The 12,494-nt window shown below is 41.6% G+C and overlaps 1 protein-coding gene and 1 non-coding gene across 3 annotated transcripts in view; both read left to right on the forward strand.

Moving 5' to 3' along the window:
* The window catches only part of LRMDA (leucine rich melanocyte differentiation associated), a 1,119,714-nt gene that overhangs the window by 901,482 nt on the left and 205,738 nt on the right, over positions 1 to 12,494 (forward strand). The window lies entirely within an intron of this gene.
* Positions 7,136 to 7,238, forward strand: LOC117202578 (U6 spliceosomal RNA). The gene has a single exon (XR_004485029.1). It is a non-coding gene; the product is annotated as a U6 spliceosomal RNA (small nuclear RNA).

Here is a 12,494-nt window from a genome sequence, read left to right on the forward strand (position 1 = left end):
TGGTAAAGCAGCAGGATGCAAAATTAATGCACAGAAATATCTTGCATTCCTATACACTAATGATGAAAAATCTGAAAGAGAAATGAAGGAAACACTCCCATTTACCATTGCAACAAAAAGAATAAAATACCTAGGAATAAACCTACCTAAGGAGACAAAAGACCTGTATGCAAAAAACTACAAGACACTGATGAAAGAAATTAAAGATGATACAAACAGATGGAGAGATATACCATGTTCTTGGATTGGAAGAATCAACATTGTGAAAATGACTATACTACCCAAAGCAATCTACAGATTCAGTGCAATCCCTAGCAAACTACCACTGGCATTTTTCATAGAACTAGAACCGAAAATTTCACAATTTGTATGGAAACACAAAAAACCCCGAATAGCCAAAGCAATCTTGAGAAAGAAAAATGGAAATGGAGGAATCAGGCTCCCAGACTTCAGAGTATACTACAAAGCTACAGTAATCAAGACAGTATGGTACTGGCACGAAAACAGAAATATAGATCAATGGAACTGGATAGAAAGCCCAGAGATAAACCCATGCACATATGATTACCTTAATTTTGATAAAGGAGGCAAGAATATACAATGGAGAAAAAACAGCCTCTTCAATAAGTGGTGCTGGGAAAACTGGACAGCTACATGTAAAAGAAAGAAATTAGAACACTCCCTAACACCATACACAAAAATAAATTCAAAATGGATTAAAGACCTAAATGTAAGGCCAGATACTATCAAACTCTTAGAGGAAAACATAGGCAGAACACTCTATGACATACCTCACAGCAAGATCCTTTTAGACCCGCCTCCTAGAGAAATGGAAATAAAATAAAAAATAAACAAATGGGACCTAATGAAACTGAAAAGTTTTTGCACAGCAAAGGAAACCACAAACAAGACGAAAAGACAACCCTCAGAATGGGAGAAAATATTTGCAAATGAAGCAACTGACACAGAATTAATCTCCAAAATTTACAAGCAGTGCGTGCAGCTCAATATGAAAAAAACAAACAACCCAATCCAAAAATGGGCAGAAGACCTAAACAGACATTTCTGCAAAGAAGATATACACATTGCCAACAAACACATGAAAGGATGCTCAACATCACTAATCATTAGAGAAATGCAAATCAAAACTACAGTGAGGTATCATCTCACACCAGTCAGAATGGCCATCATGAAAAAATCTACAAACAATAAATGCTGGAGAGGGTGTGGAGAAAAGGGAATCCTCTTGCACTGTTGGTGGGAATGTAAATTGATACAGCCACGTGGAGAACAGTATGGAGGTTCCTTAAAAAACTAAAAATAGAACTACCATATGACCCAGCAATCCCACTACTGGGCATATACCCTGAGAAAACCATAATTCAAAAAGAGTCATGTACCAAAATGTTCATTGCAGCTCTATTTACAGTAGCCTGGAGATGGAAACAACCTAAGTGTCCATCATCGGACGAATGGATAAAGAAGATGTGGCACATATATACAATGGAATATTTCTCAGCCATAAAAGGAAACGAAATTGAGCTATTTGTAATGAGGTGGATAGACCTAGAGTCTGTCATACAGAGTGAAGTAAGTCAGAAAGAGAAAGACAAATACCGTATGCTAACACATATATATGGAATCTAAAAAAAAAAAAAATCGGTTCTGAAGAACCTAGGGGCAGGACAGGAATAAAGATGCAGATGTAGAGAGTGGACTTGAGGACACGGGGAGGGGGAAGGGTAAACTGGGACGAAGTGAGAGAGTGGCATGGACTTATATACACTACCAAATATAAAATAGCTAGCTAGTGGGAAGCAGCCGCATAGCACAGGGAGATCAGCTCGGTGCTTTGTGACCACCTAGAGGGGTGGGATAGGGAGGGTGGGAGGGAGACGCAAGAGGGAGGAGATATGGGCATATATGTATATGTATAGCTGATTCACTTTGTTATAAAGCAGAAACTAACACACCATTGTAAAGCAATTATACTCCAATAAAGAAGTTAAAAAAAAAAAACTGTAAGATACATTTTGTATTCACTGGTTCAGCAAAATTTAAGCAATCTGGCAGTACCAAGTGCTGTAAAGTTGTAGAGCAACAGAAATTCAGAAGTTATCTTGGTGGGAGTGTGAATTAGTATATCTGCTTTGGAAAACGATCTGTTATTATCTGGTGAATTTGAATATATGCAAACTCTAAGATTCAGCAATTCTGCTCCCCAAACTCTAACCCAGGAAAAGCTATTGTGTGTGCTCAAATCAATGTGAATGATATTCATAGCATTTTCTGTGGGAGGAAAACAAAACAAAATAAAGAAACAGACCAAAAAAACACCGAAAAACAAAGAAACGTTGGAAACAACCCAAATGGTTCATTAAATAAAGTTGGGTAACTTCCTACACGGATGAATATACAAAACTGGGAGAGAAGAAGCCTCTTTGAATGATTCTGTATGCTATCATTATAGAGAGTTCAAAAATGCAAATTAGAGCACTATTTTCAAAGAGTCCTTACACTTGTGGCAAAACTATGAAGAAAACTCTTGGTATTAAAAACTCAAAAATCACAGTTGCATTTACCATTGGTGGAAGGTAGAGGCAAAGAAATCTAATCTGGTAAAAACAACCCAAGAAATTTATTTATCTCTAAGCTTGGTGATGAATATACAGATATTTTTAAAGTAATTATTGTCAATACTTTACATATGTTTTATCTCTTCCTTTGTAATGGAGCAAGCATTGGATAATAATGAATGAGACAAAACCAAACTCTTACTGACTTACCAATTTTATATTTTCAACAAGTAATTAAGGTAATTCTTCTCTAAAAAACAAATGTTAGTTTTGGGTACTGACCTCTTATCTGACTTGGTGTCTTTCCCAGTGACTGAAGGCCAGCTGGCTTCCAGTGTTTCATCTGGGCAGAAGGCACTGGGGACCAGGGATAGCACGGAGGAGCGAGGAGTGTCAGGAGGCAGGCTCCTATAGCTGCTGTAAGGGTCATTTGAGTTCCCTAGCTTAAGGAGAGCAAGCATCGTCTTTGGCCTAGCGTAGAATGTGGTCAAATTCCTCCCTGTCACTCAGCGAGTGATTCCACTGCTGTCTGTATATTATTCCAGTCATCTGGGTTTGCAGGGACACTGTGTAGTGGTTTTGTGGTGTGGAAGCTATGGCTACCTAGCTTTTTTCTTTCTTGAATATCACTTTGTAGTGTCATGATTACAAGGCTTGGAAAAAGATAGACTCTCTGTCCATTCTGAGTATAAACAGGCACTTGAGATGAAACCACCTAGTTAATTTCCCCTTGTTGCTGCAGGAGAATCTGAATCCAAACCACGGCACAACCTAGCCCCTAAATCTCTATTAAAAACTATCTTGGGTAGTCTGGCAAAGCTTTATTTAAAGTCAGCAGAGAATTATAAAGTCAAAAGTGAAAAATGGTGCAACAAGAAAGATCAAACAAATACTAGATCAGTTAAATATAGTCAGAGGCAATGTAGTGTGTTCTGGCACCAGTCCTTATTGATGCAAAGAATGTGATGTGTCAGGGGTCGGCCAGAACAGGTAGGAAATGAGGAATGAAGGATGCAGCTCCAAGCTTGACTCTGGGGCAGCCACACAGGCTGTGAAGGATGTACTGCTCTTCTTTTGTACTAGGAATTTCAGGGAGAATATTCTAATTATCCCAGTCTGGACATCTGTTCATTCCTTCTTGATGTTTTGTGTGTGTGTATATATATATATATATATAAATTTGAATTTTTTTCTTTCATGGGGATAAGCCAAGCCAGAGGCTGCATAACTTGGGTCAGACCAAGAAAGTAGGTATTCCTCATCAGTACTTGTTAGTATCCTAGTTTCTTTGGGGTCACCATTTTGATCTGCATTTTCATATCCTATTCCAACCTGTGATTGCTTCTGCCTGATCTTCTCCAGCTCCTTTAGTCAATATTAGCTAATCTGATTAGTCGTAACCACAGCTACCATTGTATGCAGCTGCCATGTCAAGGCACTGTGTTAGGGCGTGTATATGCATTATCTCATGAATCCCACTAAAACCCTGCAAGGGAGCTCTTTGTATCCTACTGATTTTACAGATGAGACCAACTAAGGCTCAGAGACTCAGAACTCATTTGAGCTTACACACTGAGTACCAGAAACAGGATTCACCAGGCCTGATGCCTCAGTGGGTGCTATGCTAGAAGGATTGCTTCTCTAACCTCATCAACAGTGGTGGGGGAAGACCATACCTCTAGAGAACGTAGTTGCAGTACAGGGTGGTATGAAGAATGAGACGAATGTTTGAATCCTCACCTTACCACTTGGTGGCTTTGTGACTTTGGGCAAGTTACTTGACTCCTCTGTATCTCTCTCTCTGGAAAATGGGTATAATAGTAATACCTACCTTAGTAAAGTTGTTGTGAGGATTGTATGAGTTCATATAAACAAACTGTTTCAAGGAGTTCCTGGCCCATAGTAAGTGCTATATGCATGTATGTTATTATTGTAGTTGATGACACTTCTGTTATTAGTGTCATCACTGTTGTTATTGTTCTTGTTTTTGATATGTCTTCTGGAGACAGGATGCCTTCCCGGAGAGAAATGGTATTGGCTAAAGGGGAATTGAAGGGTCAGTCCCTGTGGCAGGTCCGTGGGGTGGATGTTCTTGGGCAAGGCACTCAGTACCCTTCCAATCTTACCTTGTAGGGGGCCATGTCCACTTTTGGTAGACCCCTTTGTCACAAATGAAGCGGCTGTGGAAGGTCAAATGAGGAAACTGGATTCCTTGGATACGCCTCTTGGGTACTTGTTCATTCAGAATCAGGTTCTGGGGCACCTGCCTTTCTTTCCCATCTACAGATTGACTCCAGGAGAAAGGGAGAGAGGTTTGGAGACTTCCTTAGTTCTAGCAGGTCTTATCATATCTCAGTTGTAGATTCAGGAGGAATGATTGGTTTAATGTAAATGCTTTAGAGGATCTGAAAGAGATTAGAGAAACCTATTCCAGAGCATAAAGGCAGGACAGGAGGGAACCATTAATCTCATGGACATTCAATTCCCTAAGAAATTTTGGGGGAGTGACCAGAAACAAGCCAGGCCATATGCTGTCCATTTGCAATCCTCCAAGCTGTGGACTTTTTTTTTTTTTTTCCGACGGATCGAGGCCAATGCCATTGCCTTATTTGGATGGTTCTTAAACTTGAAAAGGAACTGAAAGGTTGAGGCTTGCATGCAGAGTCGAAACAGATGATTTGACGAAAGTAGTCCTAACAAACACCAGGGCTCTCCTGATTGTCAGAAACAGTCTGATGATGACACATTCGAAGCTTCCCAGACTGGCTTGCGTTTTGGTAAATAGGAACAATCAGGGAAGACATAGTTATGCTGTGGAGAGTTCTGAGACGTGGAGAGAACAAGTTAATTGTTCAGCCTCAACTGAGACCTTTCACTCAAGTCATTAATCACAGTGCACGGTCTGGAGCCTTGGCCCCGGAGTTCGACTCTTTAGGCTGGTCTCCCACTCCAGATGAAGGCTCATTCCAGGTGCTGGTCATTTGTGTTTCCCTCCAACTGGACTGATTTATAGACCCGGAGATGTTTCCTGGTTTCTCCAAATTCTGTTCCATTACTTTGTAATAAAGGGGACATGTGATTTCTGGTTTTGTGCAGATCCTCAGTTCTAACATCCCTAATACCAAAGATTTTTTCAATTAGTCTGTGGCCTGCCTTCTGTGACCTAGAGGGTAGAAATGCTGTTCTGTGTTTTGAGTATCAAAGCGAAGACTTTTAGAGACTCTCTTATTTCTTCCCCCCTTGGCTAGAGTTGAAGATGTGCCAGTCCTGCACGCGGCTTTGTTCCTGCATTCAACATCTCGATGCAAATTAAGACTTGGGAAACCAAAAACAGCTCACCACAGCCATTAGAGTTATCCCCATCCCACCCCAACACATATGGTTCAGGGTATAATATCAGGCCTTCCACACTTGGACCAGGTCTCCAGTGACAGCGTAAACCAATATTGAAGACTTCACAAGAGAATCTGAGTGTCAGAGGAGGACAATGTAATGTTGAGGCTAAACAGGGCACTGCTGAGTGTTGCCTGTTTGACTGAAAGGTAAACCCAATCTGAGCTGATAAGGGGCAACAGATCCCTTGAGAGTTGTCCCAAGTGGCAGAAATGTGTCACAGGAAAGTAATTGGAAATTGATATTTGACATATCTCTGGGTTACTTTTTATTCCTGATAACACCGAAGGGTTTGGCTAAGAGTCACAAGTGACTAATACGTGAAATCCTGCAATCCAAGGCTGAAATACGATCTCTTTGTTGAAAGTAAGCAGCTGCTTTCTGATCCTTTGTTTCCTAACTAGCGCTTAGAGCGTAGAGGCCCATGGGCTTAGTCGGGGTGAAATGAATGGTGAATATAGGCAATCCTGCCTTTCAGTACTTCTCTGAAAGGAAGTCATCACTGGCAGTAGGGTACCGTCCTTAAAATTCAACTCAATTTAGCAGGTACTTGTTCAAAGCGTACTATGGATTTTATATTGTGTTGTGTGCCATGGGACATACAAAATAAATATCAAATATGGCCTTTGCCCTCGAGGAATTTATAGGCTCCTGGGAAGGATGATGTGTTTATGAAACACATTTTACATGGTAAGATAAGATATCACGCGTGTGCCAAAGTGAGTAGAACCTGGAATAATTACAACAGGGATTCAGAAAAAGGAGAGTAGGGTAGACTAGAGTTGTCAGGGAAGGCTTTATGGATGAGGTGGGACAAAGACATCAGTATCCCAAACCCAGAACTCGCCCTTAAAGGAACTGCAAGGAGCACAGGATCAGGTTGCCGAGAGATTACGGAGCCCCCTTTAAGTGAAAGTAAATGTGTTCAATATGAGGATGGATAATTTAGTTCAATAAATATTTATTGAGTACATGCTTTGTGCCAACAACTGTATCTGATGAGGTAAGGAATGAATAATCCTTACGAAGAACACATGTGGGTAATTCTCAGATGCTACTTTCTCTTAACCTAGATATTTAAAGTTATTGCTGGTCTGTGTGATTCCAAAACCTGTGATTTTTACCACTTATCATTCTCTCTCTCTCTGAAAAAGACTTTCCCATGCTTGCTTCAGCAGCACATGTACTAAAACTGGAACAACACAGAAAAGATTAGTGTGGCTTTTGCGCAAGGATGACATGCAAATTCATGAAGCATTCTATATTTAAAAAAAAGAAGAAAAGAAAAAAAAGAAGATGACCTCGTCCAAGATATCTTTGGGTTGAGGAACTGAGTCTCATTTTTTCGTGTCGTGAGGGAGTGACATGTACAACTTCATAAGTTGTTTACAGTGTAAAGTGTTGCATGAATGCTGATTGTGACAGGAAGGGACACTGAGTTAGCATTTGAATAGCCCCAAATTATTGGGTTAGGGAGTATTTGGAATAGCATTTGAGAAGTCTGAACCTGGCCCAAACTCATGATCATAAGCAGAGCCCAAGCTCTCTGAAGATCAAGTTTTCTTGGAATTTCCATTATTCCCCTTGACAGTTGCTTTGGAAACCCAATTAGAAGGGTCTTCCGTCATTAGCGTTTGAGATAGTCTTGCACTGGGCTCTTTGGCACTCGTGAATTTTGAACTTGGCACTACCCAGATATATAGCAAAATGAGGAAATATATAGCAAGTAGGAAATATATATAGCAAAATGAGGAAATCAATTATTTTTTCACTTCCTAAGGTACAGGTATAACTAGGCAATTGCAGATTGGTCTGGAAAGAAAAGAAGTCAGGATGACAATGGTGGTGGCAGTGGTGGTCATCATGGACATGGTAATCATTATTCCAAATATCCACATAATTTTTAAATAATATAACCACAGAACACTAGTAAACCCTGGAAAGAATCTGAGATATCAAGCATCGAGGCACAGAGGTGTCAGAGTTTATTTAGCTAAGCAATACCAGAAGAGGACTAGAAAATCCCCCTTTCTAGCTAGCAATCATTCTCATACCACAATGAGACCCCTGCTTTGTAACCCCTGCGTTTCTGCCATCCATGTGACTGCTTTCTGAAGCTCATTTAGGTACCAAATTTAAATGGAATTCTGAGAAAACTTTTTTTTTTTTTTAATTTGGAGGGACAGGTGGAAGGAAAAGCTAGAAGAAATTTGAAAACGCACTTGATTCCTGTCATTTTCCTTAGTATTCAGCCACTCTCTTCATCTGAGCGGTTCATTCTGGCCCCCATGGGTTAGATACGCACACATGTGCTCGCTCACTCATCTGTGTGCCTGTGTATATATTGATATGCATTCCTCTTCATCATCTGTAGGCATTTTACAAATAATGGCTTGTGTGTGTGTGTGTGTGTTTTATCATCTTATTTTTAAAATGAAAATGACAACTTCAAAATTCTTTGCAGAAATAGTTCTTTTATGGTTAAAAAAAAAAAAATTCCAGTATGTAGGCCAGGGTCATCTTTGGGTCACAAAATTCCACGGAGGGAGTTGGCATGGGGAGGGTATAAGCAGTGGCTTTGGAATTTTTGTTCTTCCACTCTGGGGCACATGGGCCAAGTTGGTCACAAAGAAGTTAAGTTAGTGGGGAGCTAGTGAAATAGTCAAATGAGAAAGGTAGAACAAGGTTGAGAGTGCAAACAAAGAAATGGCAGGATGTAGAAAGAGACAAGAGGAGGTATGGATACCCTCCCCACCTCTTCCAACGTCCTTCTCATCTGTGAGGTCATCACTGGGCTGGGGGTGGGGTTGAGAGTATAAAAGGGGCTGAAACTTTTGAGTTGGAACTTTTGTTTTTGATGAAGCTGTCTTGGGAGTTTTCTTCTTGAATAGAGCCAAGGGGATTTTGTAGAACTAGGGACATCAGAGTGGGACTCAGAAGAGAGGAGATAGACCTTTGGAAACCTGATCTGGGTCCTAGGTTTAAGGATGAGAAAGTACTACAGGGTTTCTGTAAACCAAGGGGACAAGTCAGCAGAATCAAAATTGAGCCTAGGCTCCACTCACCAAACTCTGTGTCTGTAGCTGCATCTACCCAGCTGGATGGCTTTTTTGAAATCATCCAAAGCACTGTCTGGAACAGCGTAACCCCCGGATATGGAAATCTTAAACTTTCTTCTAGTTTGTCCAGGCCTATGAGGAAAGTGCTCTTAATGTACTTTCCCTTGTCTGAGCATGGACAGTGAGGAAGCCCAGTGGCTCCCTGAGCAGACCGGCTGCAGAAACTACCCTCTCTGATGGGCAGGGGAGGCGTAAAATGGAAGTGACCAGAGGGTCATCTGTTTCACACTCTTGAGGAGGGAGCCACAAAGCCTAGGCTGTGGAGACCCAGATTTCCAGAATTTTCCCACCTCCAATCTCCCTTTAGGAAGGTTACAAGTAAGCCTGGCCTTAGTGGTTCCTTCTTTCCCCGTCTACAGATGTGGTATCATAATTATCGTGCACATCCTTGTGCTTGGTGTCACGGGGCATGAGGCCTCAGCTGGCTTTGAGGACCTTAGAGGCCATTGTGGAAACAGGAAAGACAAGCACAGTCATGCCAGTTGAAGTGTGTACAGAGCCTGCTTGACAACAGCTAGGGAGCCTTGACAAATCAGAGCCCGCCATCACACATGGAGAGGTGCACCCACCTTCACCTCGGTGGCTGTTTCTTCTTATTGAAGACTGAGAACAGTGAATGGCCTAAAACAAGCTAAAAGCAAATCCTTAGACTTTGTTCATTTTATGACCACAATACTTGGTGGTACTATTGGTAAAGGCCCTGGCATTCCTTATAGGAGAAATGCCAGATATGAAGCAACTGAATGTTCATTCACCTGCTTTAAGTTCTTTCAGAAATAACCTGATTTACAGAAGAATGTGGAATCATAACTGTCAACCAAGATGTCATTGTCACTTTAGGATGTCCAGAAACAAAGGGATATTATATCCTTTGTTACTGGAGCACCACAGATGCCAAATTATGCACAGGGCCCCCTCTTGGCATTGAGTGCGTGTGAGCCTAGAGGCAACCAAGCTCTGATTTCAGAAGGGTATTGCCTCTGGTGGTGTTCTCACCTGACTCTCTCCCTGGTGCTGGAAGAGAAAGCATGGCCCTCCTACCTCCCCTGCATTTGGATGGAGCGGCAAACAGCAAGAGGCATGGAAGTCATAGAAATGGTAGGAGGCTTGGGGTAGACTCTTCTCAGCCTCCACCTAGGGAGCTTGACAAGGGTACCATTAAAGGAGTGGAGAAATAATTCATAACTTTTGGTTTTGTCTGCACATTGACATATTCCAACAGGTGCTTGGTTCAAAACATGAATATTTGATTAATCAGGCGTCTGGAACAGAGAGCAGTGGAATTTGGGGTTTGAGTAGGACTTAAATGTCGTTCATTTTAACCACAGCATGCACATACTATATGCATGCACATAGTAGGCATTGGAAATATTTGTTGATTAGATTTTCTTTGATTGGAATAATGTGGTTGCTTGGTTTTGAGTCCAGATGTTTGGCATCCAGCCAGGGTTGTGTGCTCTGCATCTGTCATCAACCTTCCACCACGGAGATGGTTGGCAAGGGGCAGCATGGACCAGTGAGCGCAGCAGGAGGTGAGCAGCGAGTGAACAAGAGAAGCTTCATCTTCTGCTCTATGTCACTCCCCATCGCTCACATTACCGCCTGAACCATCCCCCCCCCATCCACTGCCAGTCCGTGGAAAAATTGTCTTCCACAAAACTGGTCCCTGGTGCCAGAAAGGTTGGGGACTGCTGCTGTAGGTGGCCTGTGGAGCTGGCTAGCTGCAGAAACTGTCCTCCACACCGCCATTTTCACCAGAGTCATGATGGCTGTATTTTATGGCAGAGAACATTGGCGTCTCAGCTAGCAGACCACAGCAGTGCTGATGACAAGGACCTCAGAAGCCACGTATTCATCCATCCCATTGGTCATTGCAAAAGTGTTGAGGACAGGTCTGTTAGTTCCCAGCACTGACCTGGAAGCTGAGGAGGAAATATGAGAAGACCCATGGTAGGGGAAGTAGAAGTTTAAAAGGTTAGTGGGAATGCGAGACCTTCATTAACTTCTAGGGAACAATGACAGGACAAGTGGTTCCATTAGCGCTAATGTCATGCGCAGCAGAGGGGAAAGGATGCTATATGGTAGCGTGGATACACGGTATACTAGACCTGAGTCTGCATTTCAAATCTGCCTCATAACTCCAGCATATGGCTTTAAGCTCCAGACTCAATTCCCCGCCCTGTAAAACAAAGAGAATGTCCCAGGTTATTCTTCAGATCCACCCTTCTGTGATACTTTGATTAGGAATATTGAGATCTTCATTTTCCCATAATTTAATGTCGCCAACGACCTAGAACTTACTACTTTCATAGATAATCAAGTAGACTTCTAATATGCTAAGGACCCTAGGGATGAAAAGTAGCAAAAGAAGGTATAGACTATGCCCTAATGTATTGGTTAAAAGACATCAGCAATTGAATCTGTGAAGATCCATTTTGGATAAAAATATGAAGATTTGTTATGGTTGGGAATGGAGCTCTTGTTCAAAGTGAAACAGTAGCAAGTATTACCTGTCTTCATGGATCACATCCTTGGTTCAGTTATTTATCTCAGGACTAGGAGCATCTTGTTGCCCTTGAGTTGGTCCACACACTGCCTTGGTTCATCATTATTGGTATGGCAGCCTTATTCGTAGGTCCCAGAAGATATCTGCTGCCAGTGTTAAAGGTGATTTCTCTTCATCCCACCCAAGAAACATGGGCTGTATTTTTGTGGGTAGTTGAGAAACTAGAGATAGGATCATTAATCTGGAGTTGAACCCAGAAAGTAGTATTGGTAGAAGTTATACTCCTGTCTAGCTGAAAGATAGATTCACCACCTAGGTGGTTCCCAGTCTCTTTTGACTTCGTGGAGTGAGACCAAGTACGTTACCTGTAGAAAGGACAAAGCATAAAAGTCGTTAGGAACCTCTCACTTGCATGTAGTACTGTATTGCTTTCTGAGAGGTTTATAACAGTTATTAACCAACTTGATCATCCCCCACAATAATCCAATGAGATCAGTATCATATTACTAAATGACAGGAGGAAACTGACGTCTAAGTATATTGATGGGGTTAGCTGTTTCTCACAGGACAGTTTTGATGGAAGCTAGAAAATGTTCCACTCTGAAGCTTCACAGAATGCTCTCTCCGCAGTTGAACTTATTCTATAGGTTAAGGCACACCTGATTCTGTGCACTCTTTGTTAAAAATACATATACCCCTGGGAAAGAAGTCACATCAAGCTTACTATCACTTAAGTAATGCCTGAATGTTTTTCTTTAACAGTCATTTTCATCTGACATAGTTGAGCACAGAATACTAGTTTGTTAAAATTAGGATACGTGCAAGAGGACCGGGATCGATTTGGGTTTGGGGAGTTTGTTTGGAGCAACCATCCTAGAGGGGTTATAATGAGGACCTCAG

This window comes from Orcinus orca, chromosome 14 (genome assembly GCF_937001465.1).
Source record: "Orcinus orca chromosome 14, mOrcOrc1.1, whole genome shotgun sequence".
Classification (NCBI taxonomy): Eukaryota; Metazoa; Chordata; class Mammalia; order Artiodactyla; family Delphinidae; genus Orcinus; species Orcinus orca.